Genomic DNA, 21,650 nt, shown 5'->3' on the forward strand with positions numbered 1-21,650 from the left:
ATTCTTAATTAATTATTACTATTTCTAATAAATATATTAATCATATAATATATAAATAAATCATATACGTCTCTCCTCTAATCAATCCAATCCATTTCTTGGTTATGAGGGTAACCCAAAAAAGACTTTACTTTTATTCGTCAACATTATACAAATTTAGTTAGGACCTTGGACACCTTAATCCAAAGATTTATGCTAACATCGTAATAAGTTACTAGGTTGCATCATGAACTTGGATAAGTCTTGGATGCATTTAGACATTTCATATAGAACCGGACAACCTTTTGAAAATAGATACATACATTTAAACTATAATAGGTATAGTATGGAACACACTACACTACTTTACAAGCTCAAGGAACACTATACAGAAATAAGTATATAAACTATAATAGGTATAGTTTATGGAACACTACTCTATTTCACTAATTCATGGATACACTACTAAATAATTATTTAAGTGTAATTATTTTGCATTACAAAGTACACTACTACAAGGTAATACATACAGTTTCAAGTACAAGAGAACACTACTGCACTACACGTAAACTAGTTAATACAGGGTTGTGAGGCACTACTTCGAGGTACGCATCATGGTACCAGTTCAAGTCCAATAAATTATAACCAGAGTCTCCTGGAGGGAAAGCGTGAATTTGTGTATAGATCTATACGAGTCTGACAATCACGCACCAGAGCTGCTTGCAACAGCTAGGCTGACAGGCCTGGGGTGACAGATATCATAACATTCTGACGCCTGAAGAACGTCGTAGAGGCCACTAGGTCATATCAAGCATGGTTATATGAAACTCACAAAAGTATCAACTAAAACATTTGTTTACAGGATTGAAACTACTTCAAAGGTTTTATTTTAAGTAATAAAACTATAGTACACTATTTTACACTACAGCTGGTGGATTCCAGGCAGTCATACAAGAAGGTTTTCATACAAACACTACTACAGTACACTACATTTCTAGTACAGAGTATACTAGTACAATATATAACTTCAAGAACATTCGTGATATAGTTTTATTTATTAATAAGACTACGGATAACTATTTCAGAGTACAGTAACATACATACATTTTGGTCTTAAGTCCTAAGACTACATTTCATTCACTAAAGAAAATATTGGATTTTTTATTAGTTCACTATAACATTTTCAAAGAACAAGAACAAGCTTTCCATATCAAATACATACTTATGAACTCACCAACTTAAATGTTGATACACTTTCAAAACTACTTGTATTCTTAAGGAACCGGTAGACAGGTACACCCACAGGTTTTGAGAAGATGGAGCTTTAAAGAGTTGTGTGTTTTATTCTTTTGCTATACATCTTGATGTCATACAAACTATGTATTGAACAGATGTAAACACTATATTTTATCAATTTAATGGTTGTGTTTGCTTTGATTACTATTATACAATTGTTGTGATACTGTACATGACGTCCTCCGCCCCCGAACGTTTCCGCCGTTCCGGTTTGGGGGTGTGACATATGAGGACTACTTTCCCAATGAAATGAGTCAAGCCCTATCTAAAATGGTTTTCAAGAAAGCTGGACAAAAGCATTATGAAGTCGTAAAGGCCCTTATGGCGTGCAAGTTGAAAGATGGGGATTCTGTTTGCGCTAATGTGCAGAAATGTAGACGCACGTAGAAAGATTGGAAAAGATCAACGTGAACTCTGACAAGGAGCTTGCCATTGATATGGTGCTAAACTCCTTGCACCGTAGTTATGACCAATTCCTCTTGACCTATCGTTTGAACAATACTAAGACCATGTTGATTGATCTTTACAATCGATTGCAGACAACTGAAGTAGGAATGAAGAAATCTCATTCCAATAGTGTTGCTACTGCCCCAATCATCGCTATCCGACAAGGAAAGGTTAAGAAGGGAAAGGCCTATTCCCAACCCAAGTGGAAAGGGAAATCCCACACTGGAGAGTCCAGTGGGTCAAAGGGAAACTCAACTTCGATACTCCTCCTGTTCCAGATCCAAAAGAGGCCATGTGATTTCATTGTGGCTAAATGGGCCATTAGAAAAGAAGTTGCCCCAAGTACGTACCAGAAGTGAGAGAAGCTAAGGGTAAGGTGTCTAGCTTCTCTGGTACATACTCTACACAAATCAATAACAATTATATTTCAAATTCTTGGTTCCTTGACAGGGGAAGTGGTTTCCATAATTGTTCTGATATGCAGGGACTATGTCACACCCCCAAACCAAGGATGGCGGAAACGTCCGGTGGTGGAGGACTTCATGTATAGTATCACAACGAGTATAATAGTGCTCAAAGTAAATACAACCATCATAAATATAATTGAAAAGGTTACATCATAGTATATGTTTACATGTTTCAAAATCAATTACATTATGATGACAAAATGAACTGTTTGACAATTTAACGTCCCATCCTCAAAATGTTGTTTGTTTCCTGTATCACTGATTTCCTGAGAATACAAGTAGTTTTGAAAAGTGTCAACAATTAAGTTGGTGAGTTCATAAGAGTTTTGTTTGAGGAAGAAACCGTTTTCCTTGTAAAAGCGACGGAGTATGTTTCCAGAAAATCCAATATTTTCTTTATTAAGTGTGAAATGAATGCTCCTATGTTATGCGGTAATGTACCCTAGAATGACCCATAGATTCCTTCTATAATCACCCAGCGTATATAAGTTATATAAAATTTAATTTAAATAAACCGTTGAATATAATGGGTCTGCCGTAGGTCCACAACCAAACAAGGAACAGGAGATAAGGCGGGCCCACCAATTCTAAGTAGATTTCAATTCAATTTTATATAACTCTAACATGTACACTTAGCGATTATAGCTGAAAACTAACAATTCCAAAAGATATGTAGTTTTAATAACCTGAAACTATTTTTGTGTAAACCCGATACTTTGCATTCGTACCCCGTTTATATGAAAACCCGGTACTTTGTAATGTACCCCTTTTTGTATAAACCCGGTACTTTGTAATGTACCCCTTTTATATGATACCCGGTACTTTGTAATGTACCCCTTTTTGTATAAACCCGGTACTTTGTAATGTACCCCTTTTATATGAAACCCGATACTTTGTAATGTACCCCTTTTTATATGAAAACCTTTTGTAATGAGTTCGTAATGTAATTGAAACGTAAACTATACCTATTATAGTTTATCATAATGTTTTTAATGTATATGCAACCTAACTATACCTATTATAGTTTAGCATATTTGTTTTTGGTGTATAAGAACCCTTTTCTAGGTAAGTCGAATGTGTAGCAAAAATATAAGTATGTTTATCCTGCCTTGTTTTGTACTATTGGTAATGATGGAAGGTTCTTACAACTCAGTGAGTATTTTCTGTTATATAATTATACCACAACAAGAAACACATGTAAAATATGAAATCCTCAAAGATTAACACTTTGATCAATATGTTACAAAGTGTGATGAAAGTTATAAGTTGTTATCTAGTTTTTGACCTTTCTAAACTGTTTTAGAAAAATCATAGAAAAATCATACGAAGTTGAAAACCACCATAAATCGTAGAATCCGTCAATTCTGAGAGTTCACAAAATGTGTCTAGTTTATTCATAATTTTTATTATGATTTTTAGAAGTCTTTACCTTGTGTTAAAATGTTCATATTCACATACTGGTCCGGATTCGTCTCTGAAATGATAGGCAGTTTTGTAAAAATCACCAAAAATCGTAGAAAAATCGTATGGAGATGTGCAAGTAGTCATTTTAAAGGTATGAACCTGAAATATTTGCATATTAAACAGTTTTGAAAGATATTAAGTTTACGATAGTCAAAACAGTCCGTGAATAAGACTCAACTTTTCTGATGAAAGATGTTGTTTGTGTAAGCAATCTGTGATTTGGATGAAGGATAGTAGAATATCTAAGTGTAGGAGGGAGATACTTACCAAATGTGGAGGAAAACCTCAAGACCAGCCTTTGAATCTCGAATTTTAGAGAGAGAAAGTGAAAGAGATGTGTTTGTTCTCCTTCAGAAAGAGTGAATAAAGTGGGAGGAGGGATAAGGGTTTTTCTATCCTTGTGGCAAGGTACTTGGCTGGAAAGAGTGGGGAAAAATGACAATTAAATGACCAGGTATGGTGGAATAGTAACTGGGGATGGTCTTGGAGTGGGTATGGGAGGTAACTTGTGTCTTTGCCCAAAGGGTAAGTCAACACTCCACCCATAAATCTTACCTAATAGATTTTATTCTTAGGCAAGGATTTTCCCCAAAATATAATTAAAATATGGATATTTAGGGTTTATTATGTTAAAATACGAGTTTGGGTGAAAATCCCGCGTTAAAATCACGAAAAATGAGCTTAAAACGAAGTTTGGGTCAAAAACCGGCAATATGGACCGAACCTGCGAGGTTCGGCTCTAAGAGAGTGAGAACCGAGAGAAGGGAAGGAAGGAATCGAGAGGAAGAGGAGGGGACCGAAGGTGCGAGCGGGAGGGACCGAAGGCCCGAGGTCTCGGTTCGGTCTGCTGAGCTTCGGTCCGAGAGGGTGTAGTTCGCTTTTGACATCTTCGCTTCTGACAAGTTCGGCTCCTTAAGAGGGTTCGACTCGTTAAGAGGGTTCGGCTCCTTAAGGCTGTTTTTCGCGTAGACTTCCGTTTTCGAGTTGTTTTCGTCTAATTCGAGGGTCGGGATGCCCCGAGTGATTATAAAAAGTTGAGAGAGATTTGGGAGAGATTTCACACTCTTAGAGAGATTTCTCATACAGAGAGAGATTTGGGAGAGATTTCACATTCTTGGAGAGATTTCTCGTACAGAGAGAGATTTAGGAGAGATTTCACATTCTTGGAGAGATTTCTCATACAGAGAGAGATTTGGGAGAGATTTCACATTCTTGGAGAGATTTCTCATACAGAGAGAGATTTGGGAGAGATTTCACATTCTTGGAGAGATTTCTCATACAGAGAGAGATTTAGGAGAGATTTCCCATACTTGGAGAGATTTCTCATACATAGAGAGATTGGGAGAGATTTCACATTCTTGGAGAGATTTCTCATACAGAGAGAGATTTGGGAGAGATTTCACATTCTTGGAGAGATTTCTCATATAGAGAGAGATTTGGGAGATATTTCACATTCTTTGAGAGATTTCTCACACAGAGAGAGATTTGGGAGAGATAGAGTGAAAGTGGTTGAGAGAGACTACGTTTGTGACCTTTTTGAGTGTTTGGCTTCGTAACGCATGGCTCTTACACTCTGTTAAGCCTCGTTATGATTGTTATATGCCCCCGAGGGTTAAGGAATAATGTTTTATCTAGTAGTTTCATCACTTTCCCTGATTAGGGTTTAGAATTTCTGAACACGTGAAAAGTCTACGTGATACTTTGTATAATGATTTGCGAGTTGTACAATAGAAGCATAATGGAAACCCTAATATACAAGGGTTAGATAAGTTGACCGGTTTGACTTATTGACTTTAGTTGACTTTGAATTGACCAAAAATTGACGGTTGTCACAGACTAAATGAATGTGAAGAGGTCGAGCATGGGAAACTGAACCTAATCATGGGGAATAGGCGAAATTCGGTTGTTACCAGGATTGTGACTTATGAGCTTGTGTTTGCTAGTCTTAGGGTTGATTTCAAAAAAAGTTGGTATTCTCTAGAAATGAACAAAAACATAATTTATTTTCATGTTTTATTTACACAAGTATTTCGTTATGGTTTTGATGGAATGTATGAAACTATTGTTTGTGTGAATGAATTTCGAAATAATGTTTATAACATTGATTATTATAACAATTTAGACAAAACTACTTAGGACATTGTCGTGTTGGGCACATCAACAAGAAACACATCACCCAACTCCAAAAGGATGGAGTGTTGGAATCGATTGACCTCAAATCAGACGATGAATGTGTAACACCCCGTTTTCATATTCCAATAGAATTCAATATAGACCGTTGTTTATAAAATTTGAAATAGAGATATATTACTTTTTATCCAAGTAATCATCATAAACATGTGGGAAATACGATTTCCATAGATATATAGTGTGCTTTATTATGAGTTTGTATGAGGAAGTTGTGATCCTTCGAAGTTTTGCGTTCAACCAAATATGGAAAAGCGCGTCGTAAAATACGAATTAGAGATAAATTTCTTATTTATCTATGTAATCTAAACAAAACTCGTAGTAGTCGTAAAAGCGAGAGCATGCATATAGAGAATGTCTAAATCCGACTTCGTATGAGGAGGTTATGATTTTTCGAAGTTTCAGCGAAGCAGTGTGAGACATAGAAACCGATCATGAAATCGGTCGATTTTTAGGAAAAAAAATTCCAAATAGGAGTTAAAGATCTCATATATAGGAACCCATGTATATAAAGATAGTTGAGAACGGATGGCATATGAGAATGTTATGATTTTTATATGGACTTTAAAAGTTTATGCCTGTAAAAATATAACTTTAAAAATAAAGTGAGACTTAGTCTAAATGAAATTTCTACAACTCGTTAATAGCTAGCGTGGATATAAAGAACATCGAAAATGGAGCTCGTATGAAAAAGTTATGGATTTATGAAAATCTTATAATTCGCACGCGCATGGGCGTGCATAGATAAGGCACGCGACCTGGATCGACAACTCACCAGAATCTGCTACGTGTCGAAGTTTGACTAGAGCCACACCTACACCCATAAAAAGAGGTGTGGCATGCCTTTGAAGGTTTCATGATGCACCCTCTTACATTTGTTATAAATAGCCTCGTTTTTGCATCCATTTCCTTCATCCATTCACCCCAAATCCTCTGGAAATAATTTGGTACCCCTAACCCATTTACTCCTTATTTGCTGACTACTTTAGCGAGGCCCTACAACATCAGAGTGATAGAGAAATAGAAGTGCTCGGTATCAAAGTCCTGCTTGCAAAAATCTAGTTGTTCACTAGAAATTCGTGTAAGTTATGCTGCAATTACTACGCTTTAAGTGTAACTTATATGTATATTCATAGATGTTGTTATGAATGTATAAATAATATTTATCAGTAATTCAATTATAATACCATTTGATCTACTTACGAGAGAGGTGTCTAGAATAGTCATGTTGGCTTGGTTCTTGGATTTCAGAAAGGCTATAAGTCGAAAAGGTATTGCCTCCTAACTGTCCAGCCAAGCTGATCCTTATTTGATAGAACTCTCGGTATTCATTGTATTAATGAAAGATTAACTTTCATTACCAGATTTCCATAGATATTAATAAGTTAATGGATTATAGGTTAATAGTTATTCGACGTGCTACCTGTCAATTGGATAGCTAGTAGGATCACACAGATAACTGTCAATAATCTAAGTAATTTTTTAGGTGAGTTATCTCACTATAATATGTATTACAATATATGCCCATGTATGTTAGGATAGAGAGATAGTAGAGTAGAGCTGAAAGTATAATCTCCATGTGCTTATGTTTAAAAGTACTTAGTAGAATATACAGTACAGTCTCTATGTGCATAATTGTTGTGATATTAGATTTAGTTAGCGGTGATGGCGGAACAACAATGACGTTGGGAGCCTATAGGCCCACATGTTGATGAAATCACACATAGGTACTCATAGACCTATGCTGACTGAAATATATGTAGGCCACAAGTACATGTAGAACCGTGATGAAAACTAAATGGTTGGGTCGTAAGTCTAAAATACACATATTATCGGCAGATAGTGACCCACTGTTTGTATGCATGTATATGTATTGTTGTGTATGGTATTTTGGGGAACTCAGTAAACTTCGTGATTAATCATTTGATTATAAATGTTTTTCAAGAACTTCATTGAATCTTAAGAAGGGCAAGGTTCGATTGTACACACACACATTCACAATATATTTCCGCATAATATAATTATACTCTGATATAACTGGATAAATAAAAATGAAAATTTTGCTTTGAAAATATGGACGTAACAAGTTGGTATCTGAACTCTGGTTTGATAGAACTGGATGAACACTCTTGTGATTCAAGACTCAAACTAAGGACCTGAGTAATTAATAAAAAGAATAATGCGCAAAGGAAAGAATACGATGTGTATAGTCAGCCAAAGCTTAGAAAGGAAAGTGATTCCAAAAATATCCATATATGTTATGATTACTGAGATGAGAAATGTTAGAAATGCATTCTATTATGTAGACTAGGGATATTTTAAGGAATTGATAGTTAGAATTGCTTGGTGCTTATGATTCCTTGTACCCTATATAATTGCTTGTCATTTGTTTCTTAGAACCTATATGGAAATTAGATTGTTATTTGACAAATACATTAGGTTACATGTTCCCACAATTAAATAGTTTTAGATTGCTTGATTCGGCGCTATTACGCACCTCTCATTTGAGTCTAACCGTTGTAGTGTCAGATATTTCAGTCAACAAACTGATTGATTTTAGAGGCATGTAATAATATTCTTCAGATAAATAGTTAATGTCTATAGTTCTTCCATATAGTGAAGTGGAAGGAATCCTAGAAAGAGAGTCTAGGAAGTTAAATAGGTCATATATTTTTGTAGGTATTCGGTAGAGACGCAAGGTCCTAGTGAAGTCTAGGAAAGTAATAATTAGGTCCTTGTAACATGGTGTGTGTGAAAAGACCTACCAATAATAGAGTGTAGTGACTTGGAAACCTTGTGGAAATTCTTTTATCTAGTATGGATAGGTGTGCAAGGTAGTATGGACCTATACTACTGAAACATATGATCCATACAGAAATAAAGAAAAACTTTCACACCCCCAAACCAGAACGGCGGAAACGTGCGGGGGCGGAGGACGTCATGTACAGTATCATAACAATGCATAATAGTAAAACAAGCAACAACATCATCCTTTGCATTAATAATATAGTTTAATACAAGTGTGTTCTGTATAGTTTGAAAGACACGAAAATATAAATCAAAATAAAAGCGAGTCTCGAATCTGCTCCGTCTTCTCAAAACCTGGTCCAGTGTACCTGTCTACTGGTGACCAGAAAATACAAGTTATTTTGAAAGAGTAGATCAGCATTTAAGCTCGTGAGTTCATAAGTAATTTAGTGTCAAATGTTTGTATAAGTTTGATGAAAGTGTTTGTATATGTTTGATGTAAAGTTTGTAAGTGTTTGATGTAAATTTTTTTATACTTCCTAGAAAATCCTATATTTTCTACTTATAATGAGATGTAGCCTTCTACCAAGACCTGAGTGTTCTGTATGTTTGTTCTTTTGTAAAAGTGAGTGTTTCTCCCAAGTATGACTATCATTACCAGAAAATAGTTTACGTTACCGTTTATGTGAGAAGATCAGTATATGAATGTAATGGGAAAATGACGATGTATAGTAGTATTGTATATAGTAACTACAGATGTACTAACTACCTTAAACCAATTGTTTTAATTAAGGTAAAATGTGATGAGATTATAACCATACTCGATTGACTAGTCAAACATGACATTCGAAGACGTCGAAATGGTATGACATTCGTCACCCGTAGACCTACAGGTCCCACTATAGCTAGCAACAAGGTGTAGGATGGTCAATCCTGTATAGATCTATACATAAATTCACGCTCTCCCTCCAGGAGACTCTGGTTACAAAACGTGACACAACAGTATATTGCCATGCCATGAAGTAGTGGCTCACATTAATGTTATATTGTTCTTGTATTTGTATAGTATGTTTTCTCAGTTTCAGTGTATAGTATGTTCTCTCTGTTTCTCGTTATAGTCTGTTCTTTCTATTTCTTGTTATAGTATGTTTGAACTGCCTCATGTATTAACTGACTCTTGTAAGTTTCATTTTTCCAGAAATAGTAAGTAGTAACTCTCTAAACTATACCTATTATAGTTTACTAGTACTGTTGTTTGAATGACTAAACATGTTTGTACACCTTTGCTACCCAAAGGTATTGAACTGATTGGAAGAACTTTTATATCTACACACATATACATAATATATAACTAAGATTCAAACGAAACTCGGACAAACAACAGGTACCCTAATTCCACAACCAAACAAGGAAGAGGAAATAAAGCTAGTTATCAGTCCTAAGCCCTTTCAACCTTATTTATATAAGTATATCTATATAGACATGATTTTGACAAAATATAAGTTTAAAAGAGTTTTGTAAAACGATAAAGAGTTTATAAAATGATTTGAAACAGTTTGTTTGATAACACAGTTTTGAAGTATAAGAAATCCTCTTGTTTGATAGTTATAAATCACATGTGACTGATACTATAACTATATTGTTTTCTAATTGTATTCCCCCTCCCCATAAAAGCATTTAAAATCATTTAAAAGATAAGTTAGGGGTATGAACTCACCTGTGGTGAGTGATTCGAATGTAAGATCGATTAGGATGCTAAGTATGCCAAGCGAAGTCTCGAGCACAAACGGATCCTATTAAGCATATAGTGACACATATATGCATATAATTAGTGTATATAACAACTAATCATGTAAGGGAACAACCTTGGGGACTAGAAAACACTTGGAATGAAGTGTTACAATCACATATGATTGTATAAAGGGTGTTCAAGGCCATACAAGGGTGTGTTTACGTCGAAGGGGTGTTCACGGCCAAGGTGTTTACGGCGATACATGAACAAGCTAGATTTTACGGCCATGAGTTAAAGAGTTTACGGCCATGACTTGAAACTAAGAAGGGTTTACTGCCATATGAAGAGTTTACGGCCGTAAACTCTTGATGTTCATGCAAAAATGGTTGATTCTTGGTTGTAATTCAAGCGCTTCTAACGGATAACCAGTATATGGAAATGATACTTACGTTTTGGAAGCTTGAAGGGGTGATTACGGCCCAAACAACTAGTGTGTGTTCTTGGTGTTCTTGATGATTTGAAGATCTAACCCAAAAGAGATGAAGTCACAGATGAAATCATAGGGTTTTAGTAGATCAAGAAGGATATCAACTAATACTAAAAGGATCACTTAAAACTTTGTCGAGAAATGGAAGTGAACTTGATGATAATTGAGAGAGAAATGAGGTATCTTGACTTGGAGATGTGAGAACTGAAGAAAAATGAAGGAAAATCATACTTAACGAGAAGTGTTCACAATGAACTCCTTGTGATGGAGTTTCCGACTTGAATGCTACACAATGAACTCTAGCTAACACATCCCTACACACAATCCTTGAATGTACTAGGCTCAGAAAAATCAAACAGACCCTTAACAAAGCTAGAAGATAGCAGAAACAAGTCTGACTTTTGATTAGATTGAATAGCTTTACAAGATAGAAATTTCGGGTTGTCACATCATCCACCCGTTAGAGATAATTTCGTCCCTAAATTAGAGTTGAAGCAAATACAAATAACTAAAGGAAAGGATGAGGATATTTCATTTTCATTTGAGCCTCGCGCTCCCAAGTGAATTCAGGTCCCCGCTTGGCATTCCAGCGAACCTTCACTATCGGGATACGACTTTGCTTCGTTTGCTTGACCTCTCGGTCCATAATCTCTACTGGTTCTTCCACGAAGTTGAGGCTCTCATTGACCTTGATTTCATTGAGTGGGATTACAAGAGTCTCATCGGATATACACCTTTTCAAGTTCGAAACGTGGAAAGTAGGGTGTACATTACTAAGTTCGTGAGGTAGTTTGAGTTTGTAACCTACAGGGCCGATTCTAGCGAGAATCTCAAAAGACCCTACGTATCTTAGATTTAGCTTCCCATGCTTTCCGAAGCATATAAAACGCTTCCAGGGTGAGACCTTCAATAGAACACGATCTCCACCCTGGAATTCTAAAGGTTTCCTTCTCTCGTCTGCGTCCCTTTTCTATCGGTCTCTAGAGGCTTTCAATCATTCACAAATCTGAATGATATTCTCTGTCGTTTCCCGAATGATTTCTAGACCTGTGAGAGTGCTGTCAGGAACTCGTCCTTTAGCTAACTGTGTGTCACCCACCTCAGCCCAGTACAAAGGGGATCTGCACTTTCGGCCATAGAGGGCCTCAAATGGAGTAGCCTTTATGCTAGTGTGATAACTGTTATTGTAGGAGAACTCGACAAGGGGTAAATGAGTATCCCATGCCTTCCCAAAATCTATCACACAGGCTCGCAACATATCTTCTAGAGTTTGAATAGTCCTCTCACTTTGTCTGTCGGTTTGTGGATGGTAGGCTGTACTCATATCCAGCCTAGTTGCTAGGGAACCTTGTAGTGACTGCCAAAACCTTGAAGTCAATCTACTATCTCTATCATAGATAATGGATATGGGAATACCATGTTGTCGTGCAATCTCCCTAATGTAGGTTCTCTTTAGTTTCTCCATCTTGTAAGTTTCTTTGATAGGCAGGAAGTGTGCGGACTTGGTTAACCTGTCTACGATCACCCATATGGTATCGAGACCACCCGTTGTCTTGGGAAACTTGGTTATGAAGTCCATCGTGATCCTCTCCCACTTCCATTCCGGTATCTCCGGTTACTGTGGTAAACCTGAGGGTTTCTGGTATTTGACCTTAACCTTGGCGCAAGTAAGGAACTTGCTCACAAAGGTAGCAACCTCTGCTTCTATGTTAGGCCACGAGTATAACTTTTTGAGATCCAGATACATCTTATCTGAACCTGGGTGGACGGAATATCGAGTGTTGTTCGCTTCGGTCATGACCAAGTCTCTGAAACCACCGTGCCTCGGTGTCCAGATCCGATCCATGAGATACAAGGCTCCGCCACCCTTGACTTCCAAGTTTTTATCCATCCCTCTCAGGGATTCACCCGCCACATTTTCAGGTTTTAAGGCTTCTAGCTGAGCCTTCTTAATTTCAGTGGACAGATGTGAATGCATAGTCATAGTCAATGATTTGACTCTACGACCAGAGTATTCTTTCCGACTTAGGGCGTCAGCTACTACGTTGGCTCGACCCACCATCGTTGTCTCATATTAAGCTCCTTCTGGTCGAATATATGTTGAAGGCTCTTGTGGTCTGTAAAGAAAGTGTTTTTTTACCATACAGGTAGGGTCTCCAGATCTTCAGAGCAAATACCACTGCTACTAACTCAAGATCATGTGTGGTGTAGTTGACTTCATGTGTCTTTAGTTGTTTATAGGCGATGACCTTACCTCGTTCCATAAGAACACAACCAAGCCCTTTGTTGGATACATCGCAATAAAACACGAAGTCTTCTATCCCTTCTCGGAGGGATAGTATCGGTGCGCTGCATAAAGCTCGCTTCAGCGTTTGTAACGCATTTTCTTGTTTCTCTTCCCAGTCAAAGGCCACGCCTTTCTTGGTCAATGTAGTAAGCGGTTTCGCGATCCTAGAGAAGTTCTGGATGAACCTGCGATAGTAGCCAGCGAGACCTAGAAATCAACGAATTTCTGTAGGTGTCTTCGGAGCTGACCACTTCTCAATGCCCTTTATTTTGGAAGGATCCACGTGAATTCCCTCTTCGCTAATCACGTGACCCAAGAATTCGACTCTTCGGATCCAAAATTTGCATTTAGAGAACTTCACATAAAGCTTCTCTGCTCGTAGGGTTTCTAAAATCTGACGTAGGTGTTGACTGTGCTCCTCCTTACTACGAGAATAGATAAGAATGTCGTCGATGAATCCAATAACGAATTGATCTAAGTACGGACGGCACACCCGATTCATTAAGTCCGTGAATACTAAGGGAACATTGGTCAATCCGAATGGCATCACTACAAACTCGTAGTGTCCATAATGAGTTCGAAGACTGTCTTGGGAACATCCTCCTCTAACACTCATAACTGGTGATACCTGGATCTCAGATCAATCATTGAAAAGTAATTCGCCCCTTGTAGTTGGTCGAACAAGTCGCCTATCCGCAGAAGAGGGTATCTGTTCTTAATGGTTAATTTGTTGAGTTCTCTGTAGTCAATGCACATACGGAACCATCCGTCTTTCTTCTTCACGAACAAGACCGGTGCTCCCCAAGGTGAGAAGCTTGGTCTAATAAAGCCGTTGCTGAGCAGTTCGTTCAGTTGACCGGATAACTCCTGCATCGCAGCTGGTGCTAGACGATAGGGTGACTTGGCTACTAGGGTAGCCCCTGGAACTAAGTCGATTCTGTATTGGACTTGACGCTGTGGAGGTAATCCTGGTAGTTCTTCTGGAAAGATGTCGGGAAAGTCGCGTACTTATGGGATGTTCTTTATGTCATTCGTCTCTTGGCTCATATCGACTACATGAGCAAGGAATGTGTGACATTCCTTTCGTAAGTACTTCTGGGCTTGTATACTTGAGATGATACAAAGGTTCTTGCCTGGTTTGTCGCCGTAGATAACTAGGGTTTCGTTAGACGGTAGATTAAGACGAACGGCTTTCTCATAACACATGATGTTGGCACAATGAAGACTCAACCAATCCATGCCGATAATGACGTCGAAACTTTTAATTGAGACCGGCATGAGGTCGATTGGAAATGAATGGCTATCTAGAGTTAGAGTACATCCTATGTATATACTGCTAGTGCTCTCAGTCTTTCCGTTAGCCATTTTTACAGTGAACGGTTCTTTTAGTTTACGTGATTTTTGTTTAAGTAAGTGAGCAAATTTCTGGTTCACGAAACTCCTATCCGCTCTACTATCAAACAATATGCATGCATAAGAGTTATCGAGGAGAAACGTACCAGTGACAACTGTAGGGTCTGCTACCACTTCCTCATGGCCTATAGCCAAAACTATTCCCACTCTGTCGGCATTCCTTGCCTTCAGGCAGTTCCTTTTGAAGTGGCCCACCTCGCCACATCTGTAGCAAGCCTGGCCCACACCAACGCAGGGGACTTGGGTGATTAGCCTAGCCGAAGACTTGCAGAAACGGGCAGTGTGCCCTTTCCTATTGCAGTTAGAGCACTGCATTTCCCGAAAGGGGCCATTGTGGTGGAAGCTTCACTCGTTGCACTTGGGCAAGCTTCCCGCATACTGCTTCATCGGCGCAGTGGCAGTAGGTGTTATCACGGCATGAACAACCACGACCTGCTGCTTTTTTGCAGAGTTCTACGCCGCGTTCTTCTTCTTGTTGTCCAAAAACTTCCGTTTGTTGTCAGCGGCTTTGGATGGTTCTGGGATGGCAAGGGTTCTTATCGTTGTCGGTGTGCGGACTCTGTGATCGATGAGCCACTGTGCCAGTTGTTTGGCACTGTCGAAGGTAGTGGGGTCTGAAGCTAAGAGATTCTGCTGAAATGGAGGCACCAGCCCCCAGATATACCTCTCCACCTTCTTTCCCTCAGTAGGGACCATTCCCGGACATAGAGCCACTAGATCGCTGAACCTGGCAGTTTAGGCAACTATGTTGGAGCCCTTCATGGTTAGGCTCCAGAGTTCTTCTTCAGGTTTCTGAACCTCACCCCTCAGATAGTACTCTTCAATCATGAGCTCCTTCAGAGCATCCCAGCCCAGATCGTTAGCCACAATCAGGGTTAGTGACTTGCCATGGCTATTCCACCATGTCAGGGCTCTGTCCGCAAAGGTGTAGGCTGTAAATTTAACTTTGCTCCCTTCCAGACAGGAGCAGATCTCGAAGATCGACTCCGTTTTCTCGAACCATTGCGAGAGGGCAATGATTCCACCAGTCCCCTTAAAGGTCCTGGGCTTGCAGTTGGTGAAGTCCTTAAACGATTACTCTTTAGAGTGCATGGGAGCATCACCTTGAGTGGAATGAACAGTTGATCCACTTCCGCTAGTACCACTAGCACTGAATGGAGCTAAGGCTGCCATAACAGCCGCAGCCACTGCAGCTTGGATAGCTGCCGGATTGAATTGTGGAGGAGGTAGTGGTGGTTGAGTTGGATTTATCAGAGTAGTGCGCCTGTTTGATCTACGAGGAGGCATCTTGTAGCTATAAGATTACAAAGATGATGATCTTGGTAAGCATTTAATAGTGACTCATATGAGAGTGATCCATGGACTTACTCACCATAGCCCAACAAATAGATGAGAGTATGATTGTAATAGAGATCTAACTATAGAAGGATGAAAGCATTTAGATAAAGATTTCCCATGAGAGTAGATGTCTGTCAATAATATTGGCATTAAATATGTAACGAGTTCGGGAAAATGACCTAAGAGTAGGTCTTACATCAAACCAGAATAACAAAATTTTGACATAACAGAGACCTAACAGACTAATAGTTCAAGGTCTTTAAAATAAGCGGGAAATTAACACTAGGTTCTACACATAGACCTAATTATATGCAAAAGATAGAGTAGAGTAGACTCTACTTGCAACGAGAACCGCTCGGATGGGCCTTTGATTCTGCCTGATGACGCTCCATTTCCGGCATGCGTCTTTCGAACGTTGCCTGACGTGCTCGAAGTTCCCTGACTTCAGCTTGGGTTGCAGTAAGTTCTCTCTGCAGGGCCTCATTGTGGTCCAAAGTTCTTCCATGAGCAGCTTGTAGATGGCGAATGCGGACTTTATTGACTCCCGCATCGGCATCAACTTCCATGACTCGGTTGATGGTTACCCTACCCTGCTCATCATTTCGAGCAACCCTACGAACCATAATAGGTAGGATTCTGTCTGCTGAGCCTCCCTCGCTCAGATTGTAAAAGCTTCGGTCTTCGTTGTATGGTATGGGTTGACCCTGCTCTTGACTCCACCTACCCAAGTTCTCAGGCCACAATGGCGTCGGGCCTTGAAAAGTCGGACGAGGGTTAGGATTTGGGATTGGAGCCACTAGGGGTAGATCATTGACTTCTGGCTCGGAGTCATAATCCTCTGAGAAGTTTTCTGCAAAGTCATCATCTAAAGGAATTGCATGATTCTCTTCTGGCTCTGCATCGAGCTATCCACCATTTCCTTGGTTAGGCAAGTACGGATCTCCATGAGGATGAAATCCCGCCATCATATCTAGGCGAGAATAGGGGTAAAAGAGATAGTTAATAGACATACTGCTATAGATAATTATAAGATGATCCTTACTAGTTACTCCAATACTTGCGTAATGTATAACAATCATATGTAACCAAGATAGAATAGACCTTCGAATATGCGACCCTAACTTTAAGTCCACAGCCAAACAAGGAACAGGAAGTAAAGCAAAGATGTCAGATTCTAAGTCTATGACACCCTAGTCACATATAACCTTAACGTATCCACTCAACAACTATTGACATACTAGTAAAGACCTTTTAGTTTTCACATAAGTAATTATAGTAACACAAAATACTGCTATAGTATTTTAAGTTTATGTTTTGTTCTAAAGTTTTCATTACAGTAGTGTTGATAAGTTTTTAGACATGCTGCAACACCACAACCATTCCTAGGCACATGCTAATCACTTATCGGAAAGATATAGTTGATCATGCTATATCACTCCCAGATCTGATTATATATCCCCAAGCCTACTTGTGCTGTCCAACAACCGCAATACTTTTGTTCTGTTCTAGTATGACACTGATCCTAGTATGAATGCTTGTATGTATACTTTAGTTAAATATTTTATTATTTAAAAGTATAAACTCTTGGTCAGATTATTTTAATCCCGATGTGTTTATAGTTGTATATCTTTTATGGTTTGATATACTCAATTCACTATAAATAAAGCTCTGATACTAATCTGTCACACTCCCAAACCAGAACGGCGAAAACGTTCGGGGGCGGTGGACGTCATGTACAGTATCATAACAATCCATAATAGTAAATCAAGCAACAACATCATCCATTGTACTATTAATATAATTTAGTACAAGTGTGTTCTGTATGGTTTGGAAGACACCAAAATATGAATCAAAATAAAAGACGAGTATCGAATGTGCTCCGTCTTCTCAAAACCTGGTCCAGTGTACCTGTCTACTCGTGACCTGAGAATACAAGTTATTTTGAAAGAGTAGATCAGCATTTAAGCTGGTGAGTTCATAAGTAATTTAGTGTCAAATGTTTGTATAAGTTTGATGAAAGTGTTTGTATGTGTTTGATGTAAAGTTTGTAAGTGTTTGATGTAAATGTTTGTATACTTCCTAGAAAATCCTATATTTTCTACTTATAATGAGATGCAGCCTTCTACCAAGACCCGACTGTTCTGTATGTTTGTTATGTTGTAAAAGTGAGTGTTTTTCCCAAGTATGACTATCATTACCAGAAAATAGTTTATGTTACCGTTTATGTGAGAAGATCACTATATGAATGTAATGGAAAAATGACGATGTACAGTAGTATTGTATATAGTAACTACAAATGTACTAACTACCTTAAACCAATTGTTTTAATTAAGGTAAAATGTGATGAGATTATAACCATACTCGATTGACTAGTGAAACAGGATGTTCGAAGACGTCGAAATGGTATGACATTCGTCACCCGTAGACCTGCAGGTCCCACTGTAGCTAGCAGCAAGGTGTAGGATGGTCAATCCCGTATAGATCTATACACAAATTCATGATCTCCCTCCAGGAGACTCTGGTTACAAAATGTGACACAGCAGTATATTGCCATGCCATGAAGTAGTGGCTCACATTAATGTTATATTGTTCTTGTATTTGTATAGTATGTTTTCTCAGTTCTAGTGAATAATATGTTCTCTCTATTTATCGTTATAGTATGTTCTTTCTGTTTCTCGTTATAGTATGTTTGAACTGACTCATGTATGAACTGACTCTTGTAAGTTTCATTGGTCTAGAAATAGTAAGTAGTAACTATCTAAACTATAGCTATTATAGTTTACTAGTACTATTGTTTGAATGACTAAACATGTTTGTACACCTTTGCTACCTAAAGGTCTTGAACTGATTGGAAGAACTTTTATATCTACATATATATAAATAATATATAACTAAGATTTAAACGACACTCGGACAAACAACTGGTACCCTAAGTCCACAACCAAACAAGGAACAGGAAATAAAGTGAGTTATCAGTCCTAAGCCCTTTCAACCTTATTTATATAACTATATCTATATAGACATGATTTTGACAAAATATAAGTTTAAAAGAGTTTTATAAAACAATAAACAGCTTATAAAATGATTTGAAACAGTTTGTTTGATAACACAGTTTTGAAGTATAAGAAATCCTCTTGTTTGATAGTTATAAATCACATGTGATTGATACTATAACTATATTTTTTTGTACTTTTATTCCCCCCCCCCCATAAAATCATTTAAAATCATTTAAAAGATAAGTTAGGGGTATGAAATCACCTGTGGTGAGTGATTCGAATGTAAGATCGATTAGGATGCTAAGTATGCCAAGGGAATTCTCGAGCACAAACGGATCCTATTAAGCATATAATGACACATATATGCATATAATTAGTGTATATAACAACTAATCATGTAAGGGAACAACCTTAAGGACTAGGAAACACTTGGAGTGAAGTGTTACAATCACATATGATTGTATAGAGGGTGTTCACGGCCACACAAGGGTGTGTTTACGGCCAAGGGGTGTTCACGGCCAAGGTGTTTACGGCCATACATGAACAAGCTAGAGTTTACGGCCATGACTTGAAGGGTTCATGGCCACATCATGAACTAAGAAGGGTTGACGGCCATATGAAGAGGTTACGGACGTAAACCCTTGATGTTAATGCAAAAATGGTTGATTCTTGGTTTTAATTCAAGAGCTTCGAATGGATAACTAGTATATGGAAAGGATACTTACGTTTTTGGAAAGTTGAAGGGGTGATTACGACCTAAACAACTAGTGTGTGTTCATGGTGTTCTTGATGATTTGAAGATCTAACCCAAAAGAGATGAATTCACGGATGAAATCATAGGGTTTTAGTAGATCAAGAAGGATATCAACTAATAATGAAAGGATCACTTACAAATTTGTCGAGAAATAGAAGTGATCTTGATGATACTTGAGAGAGAAATGAGTGTTCTTGACTTGGAGATGTGAGAACTGAAGAAAAATGAAGGAAAATCATACTTAAGGAGAAGTGTTCACTGCTAAGAAGAGTTTACGGCCGTAAACTCTACTTTGCGGCCGTAAACTCCTTGTGATGGAGTTTCCGGCTTGAATGCTACACAATGAACTCTGGCTAACACATCCCTACACATAATCCTTGAATATACTAGGCTCAGAACACTCAAACAGACCCTTAACAAAGCTAAAAGATAGCATAAACAAGTCTGACTTTTGATTGGATTGAATGGCTTTACAAGATAGAAATTTCGGTTTGTCACAAAAACCATAAAGTTGTTAAGGAACTGGAGAGGATTCAAATATCAATTTTTAGTCAGTTTGATCAATAGTAACCTATTCCCGTTACAACTTTAGTATGGTGATGATCACTAGAGCAAGCGGTTCGGGTTATGGATCAGAAGGGTTAGGACCAAGCGAGACTGATATATGTGATTAGATGGAAGTGGTGGTATCAACAACTATAAGAGAGATGATTCTAGAAATGTTCTGAACTATTAAGACTGAATGGATAGCCTTGTTTGATGAACGGTACACTATTGTTGCTAGTAATGCTGCCACCACAACCACTGCTGCTTTTGTTGCAGCAACCCTGTCTAGAGAAAAGAAAATGCCATATCAAGAGTTCAATGACACTAAACCTCCTGAGTTTGATGATGTTAGGGATCAAATTGTTTTCATAAGGTGGATCTCAGATATAGAAGGACGCTTTACCACTTGGGCTTGTCTAGAAAACCTGAAGTTCAGATATGCGCATAATCTTCTACGCCTAGGAGCAAAGGACTGGTGGAACGTTTTCACTAAGAACTATTAACCTACTGATAAGAGCGTATCGACTTGGGAAAAGTTTATTGAGAAGTTCAAGGAAGAGTATGTTCCACCGGTAGAGAGGGAGTGACTTGCTCAAGAATATCTATCACTCAAACAAACAAATAAATCGGTAACTGAGATCACCAAGATGTTCATCGAGAGGGCGTTGTTTTGCCTAGAGTATGCCTCATCGGAGCAAGTGAATATGTTTCCTAAGTTGAGTATGCTCAAGACTGATATCAGCGAGTTCGTATCGAATAATCGATATAAGCCCTTAGAAGAGATGCAGGAGCATGATACAAGAAGAGAAATTGAGCTGGAAACTCATCGGTAGGAAAATAGATAGACTCCTGCTCCGTCTCATCCAACAACAAGGAGATTCACGCACAGTGAATCAATTTTTGGATTATAAAGGGGTCCAAGGTGTAATAAGTGTGGGAAGTCCCATGAGGGAGTTTGTCGTGCTTTGGTATGCTACAAGTGTGGTAAGGATGGATATTATAGTAGAGACTGTAAGTAGGGAGCACAGGGAATGCGTATCTGTTTCCACTGTAACTAGATGGGCCATATTAGGTCCGAATGTCCTCTTCAACACCCAACAGGTGTAGTACAAGCTCCAACACTTACGAATATGAGGATAACCGACAAAAAACAAGGCCAAGCTGAAGCTCCAAAGGCCACGGGGCGAGCCTTTCAACTAATAACAAAAGAAGCCATGGAGACGTCAGATGTTGTAGCTAGTTGTTCTTATGATCATTGAAAAGCTCCGGCATGAACATTCCCATGTCAAAGGAAATTAATAGTCCTTCCAGTGTTTCGCTAAATTCTCTGTTATATGTAATAAATGTGTGATGATGATATTTTTGTTGGATTTGGTGTCTAAGCCCATAACTATTACTGGTATGTACTTGACCCGATTGTAGCATAGTCCCTTTTTGGGTTGCCTTGACCAGTGCAATTTAATAGGAAGGATATTTGAGAATATGGTTATTTGTGATTTATTAATATAC

This window comes from Lactuca virosa, chromosome 8 (assembly GCF_052849685.1).
Source record: "Lactuca virosa cultivar CGN04683 chromosome 8, Lactuca_virosa_CGN04683_v6, whole genome shotgun sequence".
Lineage (NCBI taxonomy): Eukaryota > Viridiplantae > Streptophyta > Magnoliopsida > Asterales > Asteraceae > Lactuca > Lactuca virosa.